At 43.1% G+C, this 10,000-nt stretch overlaps 1 long non-coding RNA gene across 2 annotated transcripts; it reads right to left on the bottom strand.

The window, feature by feature from the left end:
* Nucleotides 1–6,863: 6,863 nt before the first annotated feature.
* LOC134462606 (uncharacterized) lies at nt 6,864–9,969 on the bottom strand. Of its 2 annotated transcripts, none has more exons than XR_010037552.1 (4): nt 9,545–9,969; nt 8,248–8,358; nt 7,273–7,353; nt 6,864–7,143 (listed from the first exon to the last, which is right to left on the bottom strand). It is a non-coding gene; the product is annotated as an uncharacterized LOC134462606 (long non-coding RNA). The 2 variants fall into 2 exon arrangements; XR_010037554.1 differs by having other exon boundaries at nt 6,864–7,101.
* Between the last annotated feature and the right edge of the window lie 31 nt (nt 9,970–10,000).

Below are 10,000 nucleotides of genomic sequence, written 5' to 3'. Positions count from 1 at the left end.
TAAGTTTGTAATTACAGCAGCAATCATTCACCATGCAAGGACCTGGCAAGCACCATCATAAATTACAATATTCTTTTTTTTTTTTTACATATGAGCAAACAACCCCATTTGATGTGTGTGATGCACGTTACTGGCATCGCAACTGTCTCTAAACCCAGCAACTTTCTCTGTGTGGTTAGCATGCAATTGCAAGTCCTTCCCCTTTGTAATGTTATGCCATGCAACACAAACGTGGTAAAAATGTTATAAATGAACGAGGGGGTAAGTTAGTTGTCAGGTTATAGTAGACTTTTCACCTTTGTTTACAACATTGTTCTGTTTCACCACTGCAATGCTTATCATGCATCACAAGTCTTGTATTGGTCTTTTACCAAGTTTCCATTGTGACTGATAAGAGAGTACTATTTCTTGACTGACCACCCTTGCCTTTGAGCACCAAAGTTGAAAGAATGTTGAATAATGAAAAGATAGAATGTCCACAAAAAGAAAATAAGTTTAACCTCAAAATGGTGAGGATTTAATTGTATTTTACAGACAATATAAACAAAGAATGTTCTGGCTTCAGCTTCTCATGGCAGGAGGTAGACGTAAGAAAGCTGTTGCCTCCAATCAGCCACACCTGGTCTGCACCTGAGCAGGCAATTATGCCTCTGGAATGGCAACTCAGGACTCCAGGCCTGCAGGGGGTGCACAAGAGAAACTCACAAAGAAAGAGTTAATTTCCACTCCACAACTATAGAGGGTGCAAAAGAGATACTTCATTCCAAAGGGGTTAAATTGGCTCTAACACTCCGGCCCCTAATTGTATGGAGTGTGACTAGAATACAATTACATAAACAGAAAACAAGAGCCTTTAACCATACCAAAATAATAATTTTCTTTAAGAATAAATGAGATTGCTACATACTTTAACGGTTTTGGTTGTCAGGGGAGCAGTCTTCTACAAGCAGGCAGACTTTTGTGATGGGCCGTTCAAGGATGCTGGTTTGCGTTTTGATTTTCACAGAACGGACCAGCCCGTTTCCATCTTGAAATGTTTGTAGGACCCGACCCATCACCCAGGACCCTCGGGGTGCTGTTGCATCCACAATCAGGACGATGTCTCCTGTTTGGATGTTTTTCTTTGGAGTCACCCATTTTTGGCGTTCTTGTAACAGTGGTAAGTATTCTTGGGCCCATCTCTTCCAAAACAAATCGGACATGTATTGGACTTGTTTCCACCTGCGTCTCAGGTAAGTGTCAGACTTTTGAAAGGTTACTGGTGGTAGAAGGGGGTTTAGATTTTAAGAGAAGGACATGGTTAGGAGTCAGTGCTTCGAGATCGTGTGGGTCAGGTGACACAGTGGTGATGGGTCGACTGTTGAGGATAGCCTCTGCTTCACACAGGATGGTGCACAGGCCTTCATCATCAAGTGGTTGCTGTTGCAGAACTGACAAAAGCACTTTCCTCACCATTCTGATTATTCTCTCCCATACACCTCCATGTTGAGATGCTGCTGGAGGGTTGAAAGACCATTTGATGTTATCATTAAGCAGGGAATTTCGTATTTTGTCCTGATCCATACTCAGGAGAGCTTTTCTCAATTCCTTTTCAGCACCTACTAAGTTAGTCCCGTTATCTGAACGGATGTGAGACACTTGACCTCTGCGGCACATGAATCTTCTAATGGCACAGATGCAGGAGTCTGTGTCTAAAGAATGGGCCATTTCAAGATGGACTGCCCTGCTGGAAATGCATGTAAAGACAACTCCATACCTTTTCACAAGGCTCCTTCCTCTTTTAGTTTCGATTGGTCCAAAGTAGTCCATTCCCACATTTGTAAATGGGGGGAGGTCCGGGGTCAGTCTATCTTTTGGTATGTCTGCCATTTTTGTATTTTAGTTCTTCCAGACCTTTTTTTGCAGATGACACATTTGTTGATTACGTTTCTCACTGCAGAGTTTGCATGTTTAATCCAGTACTTTTTTCTAAGTTCAGAAAGAACATGGTTTCTTCCACTATGGCCTGTACGCACATGGATGTGACGTAGGATCAGAGAAGAGATGGGATGGCTCTTGTGCAGGATGACTGGATGTTTTATTTGTTCAGGCATGGCAGATCTTCTGAGCCGCCCACCCACTCTCAGTAGGCCTTTGTCTAGTATTGGGTCCAATTTAAATATGCTGCTTGTGCTTTGCACACCAGGTGGCGCCGTTTCCAACTTGTCCAATTCTTTAGAGAATGTTTGTCTTTGGCTTATTCCAACGATCACCTTCTCTGCCATTTCCAGGTCCTCGATGTCAAGTTTCTGGCCACTTAGTGCTGATTTGAAAGCTTGCATCTTGAGAGCAACTTCTTTGCTCTGAGAGCGTGTTTTTGCAGAGGCGATTTCTTTCCTTTTTCTTGCCAGGGTCTGCAACACATTCTTACATTTCAAAAGCCAAGCCACTGATTTCTTAAGTTTCAGCCAATCTGAAAAATGTGACAGCAGTCGTGCAACTGGGTTATGGTGAACACCAGTGCTCATGACAGTGACTTTGGTTTTGATTTCTTGGTCAACCACTGGGCTGAGCTGGGGGTCAATAGGGTGGACTGGCCATTCGTTTTCTTGTTTGCAGAGAAAGACTGGACCTTCTATCCACCTTCTGCATTCCATGAATTTTTTGACGGTCAAGCCTCTGGACACGTCATCGGCTGGGTTTGATTTTGTTCCCACAAATTTCCACTGAGACGAGTTGGTGTTTTCCTGGATCATTGATACTCGATTGGCGACGAAGGTGTGGAATTGTGAATGTTCATTGGCTATGTATTTCAGGACTGTTTGACTATCCGTCCAAAACACTGACCTCTCAAGTTGAAGTTGCAGCTCTAACCTCAGCATTTTATCCACTCTTACAGCTAGCACTGCAGCGGAGAGCTCCATTCTGGGGATCGTCATCTGTTTCAAGGGAGCCAATCTTCCTTTTCCCATCATGAAGGCGATGCAGACTTCACCCTGTCCATTCTCCATTCGCAGGTAAGTTGCAGTGCCATAGCCGTATTCACAGGCGTCTGAGAAGTGATGGAGTTGGATGCGTGTTGGTTTTCCATAGTGTTTTGGTTTGATGCAGCGAGGTACACTGAAGTCACTCAGCTTCTCCAGGCTAGATGTCCACTCTGTCCACTTCTTGGATGTTGTGGCAGGAATTGGTTGATCCCAGCCATACTTGTCTTTGCATAACTGCTGGAGCATGTGTTTGACAGGTAGCATGACTGGAGCCAAGAAGCCAAGTGGGTCATACACAGAGCTAACAACAGAGAGTAAGCCTCGTCGAGTAAGTGGTTTGTGTTGCAGTGTGATCTTAAACATGAATGCATCATTCTCCACAGACCATTGTAGCCCAAGGGCCCTCTCCATCGGCAGTTTGTCTTTCTCCAGGTCCAACATTTTGAGATCTTTGGCTCTATCTTCTTGGGGAATAGCAGAGAGCACAGTACGACTGTTACTTGCCCATTTGGTGAGGTGGAATCCTCCCATCTCACAAGCAGCAGACAGGTCCTCAACAAGTTGGACAGCATCCTGTACTGAGGGCAGGGCTTTCAAACAATCATCAACATAGAAGTTGTTATTGATAGTGCTGATGACTTCTGAGGAGTAATTACCCTTGTTGTCCTCAGCTGTTCTCTTTAAGGCAAAGCTGGCACAGCTTGGAGAAGACACTGCGCCGAACAAGTGGACAAGCATGCGGTGTTCTACTGCTGTCTGATCCATGTCACCTTCAGGCCACCAGAGGAATCCTAAGAAGTCCACGTCTTTGGCTGAAACCCTCACTTGGTGGAACATAGAGCGGATGTCTGCCATTACAGCAACTGGCTCCAGCCTGAACCTAACAAGTACTCCGACTAGGCTGTTTGTTAAGTCTGGGCCTTGTAGTAGTTCCGAGTTAAGTGAGGTTCCTTGGTAGGATGCACTACAGTCAAAGACAACTCTTAAAGTTTGCTTCTTGGGGTGGTACACTGCATGGTGGGGAAGGAACCACACTCTGCCATCTGCCTTTCCTAGGTGTTCAGAAGGTACCATCTCAGCATAGCCATTGTCAATTATGTCTGACATGAAATCATTGTATTCTTTTTTGAATTGTTCGCTTCTTTTGAATTTTTTCTTCAGGCCAAGGAGGCGCTGTTCTGCCACAGAGCGATTGTTTGGCAGGACTTGATTTTCTCTCCTGAAAGGTAAGTCCAGATTGTAGTGTCCATCTTTTAGCGTAATGCTGCTGTTCATGCTTTTCAAGAATTTCTTGTCTTCCACTGACATTTCTAGTTTTTCTTCAGATGCTCTTTCACTGAATTCTTGGTTGTACTGGTTAATCAAAAGGTCCTCAATTCTGGCTATTGAGATTCTGTTGCATGTGACTGCTAGAGAATTGCTTGCTCTTGGATCACAGCCTCTGAGAGGCCCGTTAACGAGCCACCCTACGTGCGTTCTAATGGCAAATGGACCCCCTTGCTGACTATTAATAACTTCCAGGGGCTCCATGACATTGTGAGCATTTGATCCAATTAGCAATTCAACTTTTGCATTGATGTCGGGTAATGTCACCTTTTGCAGATACGGCCACTTTGAGAGGTCTTCTTGTGTCATCATGTTTTTATTTGTCACTGGCATTTCCTGTTGGGTGTAGGCGTCAGGTAGAGCAACAAAGTCAGAATGGTTTAATCCTGCAACTTCAAGTCCTGTGACTAGGTATGATGAGATACATTTCTCTTGACTCATGGTGTGTAGCATAATGTTTGTTTTCCTTCCGTTAATGTGCAGTTTTGACATTAGTTGTTCCGTGCAAAAGGTAGCAGAACTGCCTGAATCAAGGAAAGCATAAGTCTTAAGTACTTGGTCGCCTTTGCTGCTTTTTACCTGAACGGGGACAATGGGAAGAGCACATTCATTCTTACCGGCCCCAATATGGCCATAGGATGTCAAGGCAACAGGGTGGTTGCTGTCATGGTCAGCAGGGGGTCTCTGTGTGTTTACATCCTGCTTGGTCTTTTGTTGACCTTCTAAGTGCAAAAGTCCAGGATGGGTTTTCTTGCATATGTCACATGCCAGGCGCCTTGTGCAGTCCTTGCTGATGTGTCCTTTTGCAAGACATCCGAAGCATATTCCGTTTTTCTTTAAGAAGTCAATTTTCTCCTTGTTCGGCTTTTTCCTCAAACTTGAGCACTGTGCAAGTGTGTGCTGACCTTTGCAGAATCAACAATGTCCTTGTTGTGCCAGTTGGTCGATTGTTGTTGCGAAGCTTCCTGTGGATTTGGGTTTGGGCAGAGGTTTTGTTTTGTTTGGTTTCTGAGGGCCATCAGAGATGTTGCCAAATACTGGGTCAGAGTATATACGGACCTGTTTTTCTAGGAACTCAACTAGATGGGAAAATGTCACTCTTTTGCTTTGAGTTTGCATCTCTGAGGCTACTGTTATCCATCTATCACGGAGTCTATGGGGAAGTTTGAATACCATGGCTTTGAGGTTGGATGCCAGGTTCAATTCATCCATGTACATGATGCTTTCCATGGAATTGCAGCAACTTCTGAGAAACAGTGTGTACGCCTGCAATGCTTTTGTGTCTTCTGCCTTAACTTGTGACCAGGTAAGGGCTTTCTCTATATAGGCATTTGCAATCCTATACTCATTGCCATAATTCTCTTTCAACAGCCGTTTGGCTGTCACAAAGTTTGTGTCTGAGGGCAAGTGCTGACAACTTTTAACAAGTTCTTGAGCTGCTCCCTTTGTGTACTGCTCAAGAAAAGACAACTTGTCTTCACTGGTCTCTACTTTGGATTCTACAACTATAGAGGGTGCAAAAGAGATACTTAATTCCAAAGGGGTTAAATTGGCTCTAACAAGTCTGTTTGAGGAGGGTGGTGTATTACATGACAAAAGGCTACTCTATACTAGTTATGATGTACGCACTTCCTCACCATCGGCTGATCATAAAATGTGTCTACATACAACTTGTCTGCATTTGAACAGCTCCCCTGTGCACTGTCTGTGCTGGAGAATAGCCAGCTTTCCTTTGTCTATTATGCCTTGATTTCCAGTGATTCCCAACCTTTTTTGCCCTGTGTACCCCCTAATTAATTTTGTCACATCATGAGTACCCCCTCCTTCATGCTCTATATGATCCTCTATACCAATGTGAGTACACTCCATATATTTGTTAGCATCACATTTTCCACGTACCCCTACTGGTACACAATGTACCCCTGGTTGGGAGACACTGTTGTATACAGTGGTGTAGTCTACGTAGAACGCGGGTATACCCACTTCTAAATTTCAGGGATTTCAGTATACCCACTTAAAATTGATTGATCCATTGTTTTGAATAGCACAAATATATACAGTATACCCACTTCAAAAAAATGCTCAAATATACAGTATACCCACCATAAAAAAGTAGACTACACCACTGGTTGTATACAATGGTGAAATATTCCATGCTCTGTTGACATCACATTTATCCATAGTTGCCAGTTAAGTTTCCATTGCGAAAATAGCATCATCTCATGTTTACCTGAGAGTAACCTGGCTAACAGTATCAGAAAACTGCCTTTTTTGTAATAAGGTTAGATGCTACTGTGGAAACTGAGACAATGCCCACAGAAAGAGATAACATTATGCTGCCTACCTCAGGTAGCATTACTTTCATTTGACACCATCTGTGCATATAAGAGCAAACTTGCCATGTCTTATCTTTATCAGATCACTAAAACTTGGAGAGAAGGCAGGAGAGCCACAACGCATGCTGGAACTTTTTGTACAGAGTTCAAGATCACTATAAGCGGCTAATTCAATTATGCAGACAGTGTGAAGACAGTGTGCAAATGTATTTACAACAGCATCAAGAATATTAAATTGGAACATGGGAATATTTTATGGAAGGCAAATATTGTATTGAAAGAAGAACAGCAATAACAGTCTCTGTAACCATCTTTTCTATTTTTCCAGCCGTTTCAGGCATTTGTCCAACAGTGATTCGAGTGTTGTCTTGCATATCCATGCCGAGTTCCCAGATGAAGGACGTTGGAACCTCGATACAAGGCTGGCGGTGACCTCCTCTGGCTGGCTCGTCTGAACTGCGCTGACTTGTCTTCTAGGGCACCAACATTGCATTAGTCGCAGGGTTTCCGAAGACCTTTCCACACAAAGCATACAGGAAAAGAAAAATATTGTTTAGAATGCTATGTCATTTTTGAATTATTGAAGTAACACTATTAAAATGTTAGGTCAGAATTAGTTGAACTGAATTCTTTTCAAATCTTACCAAAGGTTGGATTAGCTTTTGATGTTTGCCGGTGGTTGGTGTGCATTTTCATTCTAGAGGACAGCCATCTGTAAGAAGTGTCTGCAGGTACAAACGACAATGTGTGAACAGAGTGTCCCTCTTGTTTTTCATTTGGTCAAGACTAGGGTGAGGGTTAGCCAGTTTCAAAGACAAACCTTGTTATTGTCATTGGAAAGGATATGAAGGGTTCCTTCCTAAAACACTGCAAGAGCCATTTTATACTAATACCATGAATTGTATAGTGTAGTTATAATTACTTACATCAAGTCAAGTATCACCTGAAACCGTGTGTGTGTGTGTTGCATTGCCTTGTAAAGCAAATATAGACATCTCAACAGAAGAGTGTTTTCAGGGGGCATAGTCAAGGTATCCACTCCATTATCCAAACTCATGTCTTCTACTTGCGCTTGTGGCCCAACAACCTAGCATCCATGGAGAAAATAAGTTTCCCTGCTATGCACAACAACTAATCAAAAAATGACATTTGAATTTATCTTTTACGAGTTGTTGAATTGCCCATCTATCAGCATACCACATCATATTTTGCAAGGTCATCACAAGGCCACAAGCACAAAGGAGGATGGGAGTTTGGATAGTGGAAAGGAAACAATGTAGGCCTACATGTTTTGCACTTTAGTGTAATCCTGCTTTAAAAAAGAAAAACAAAAAAAATCAGGCGCTAGAAGAAGATCCATCTTCTCACCTGCACAGCATATAAGGAAAGACAACATTCTTTGGAGCAACTTGTTCCAGTTAGAGAGATGCATTTTTTTTTACTTTTTTATTTGGCTACAATGCTTACGCGTTTCGGCCCTTATGGCCTTCTTCAGTGCGTATAAATTGCAACCTTTAGTGCCTCTGCATCGGTCTACCTGGACCAAGTTTGAGAGCCCCTACACTGATGAGCACCACGGAAAAAAGGTGAAGACACAGAAGCACTCAAATTACTGGTACCTGCTTGTGTTTGATTCTTTGGAGCAAATTGAGTGATGACTGAATGGGAAGACTCCAACGTAGTGGTGAGGGAGGAGTTTTGCTTCATCATGTTGCTTTCTTCGGGAACTTCTGTAGATGAGAATTGCGGACATTAGGAAGAAATACAGAATATAACTTTCAATGATCTACAATAAGCCTCTCAAATTCTATACAAGAAAATGGTCTGAGTCCGAACAGAGACAGAAATGTCAAGGAAACATAAACCTAATATTCGACTGCATCTGGCTTTCCAAGCTATTCACGGATATGAATGAAAATGTGACAGACAGTGGGAGCAGGTTGCATAGCAACTCACACGTAACTCCACAGCTGCCTGCCCTGGAGCAATGCAAGATGGACAAGTGATCCGACTGCTGTATTCTGTGTACCTACCAGAGGTTATGCCAAATTTGTTATATGATGAAAACAAAAACGCAATCAAATACCGTCACAACCACTAAATAGCAGCCTGTAACAACTGCTTGATGTCTGTGTTGGATGTGTCAGCTGAGCTCGTGCAGTCACGCACATCTCGCTGAGTAATTACTGTAGCCAGCTACGTTTCAATGCAGTGGCCAGTAGCTCTACACTCGGTATAGTTAGGTGACCAAATCGAGTCAAAGGCTTGCCTGGTCAATATGCCAATTCATGAGTTCGGTGTGTATCGCTAGTCACAACTGAGCTTTCCGAACATACGGTTAGTTCTAACACCTGTTAGCTCAAGTTATAACATCCCTAGGTGAAACTACGAACACCAGTCTCCATAGGAATGAATATGTACAGCACCATGCACCACAGCCAACAAAAAGGGTTTCCTAAATAAATCGTGTTTTCACCAGCAACATTTTAAAATGCCTTGTTTTCAACCACAGGACCCTCCTTGGTCAACCAACGAAATGTTGAGCAATTTTGGTCTTGTTAAATCGGTGTTTAATAGAATAATTGTCAACATCACATTCCTTGTTAGCTAGCTAGCTGGATGCCTGTGTTATTTGACGGCAGGTGGGCTAACATAGCCGCTAGCCCGGTCGTCAAGGTTTCATTTCCATCGAAACTATTTAGTTAATTGTGCTCATGCTTGATGTACATGTAAGTTCAAAAGACCATGGTCATATTTTACAGTCGATTTCCCAAGAAAAACAAGACAGAGTATGGCTATTGCTTTTGTAGCAGTGTAGCTTTCATGGCTAATGTATGGGGTTTTCCCCCACAGCTAATACTGCAGGCTAGTTAGCCATGACACTGTAATACAGACTGGAAGCTTTTCATGACTTACTTGTTCAGGAGGCTTGGTGGTATTGATCCAGACTTCAGCGTCAGGTGTTGGCCATAACTTGCTCTGTATTGTCCCAGATTGTGAAAGCATTAGTCCGGAAAATGTTCCCTCAGACATTGAACCGGTACGTATGTGGTGTTCTGCTGGTATTTATAGAGTTTTCAAATGAATGGGCGTGCTAGTGGGTGGAGAGAGGGCGTGGACGAGTTGAGAGCGAACGAGGGCAGGACGTCATCTCGGGCACACACGAGCTTTGCGTCAATTGGATGCTGTGTCAGAGTTTGTTTACAAACTGGGAGGAACCTCCAGCACAGCTCGGTGTACACAGTAACAGATTGCAAACCACTGGGATGGCTTCAGGAGGTCAGAGTAACTCATTTTAAGGCCCCAAAACATCATAAGGTCAAAATTTTACGCCATGGGCACTTTAATCTATAGGGGCACAATGTAGAATTA

Source organism: Engraulis encrasicolus, chromosome 2 (genome assembly GCF_034702125.1).
Source record: "Engraulis encrasicolus isolate BLACKSEA-1 chromosome 2, IST_EnEncr_1.0, whole genome shotgun sequence".
NCBI classification, from domain to species: Eukaryota; Metazoa; Chordata; class Actinopteri; order Clupeiformes; family Engraulidae; genus Engraulis; species Engraulis encrasicolus.
Note: the sequence above shows the minus strand (reverse complement) of the source record. Positions and strands in the feature narration are given on the sequence as shown.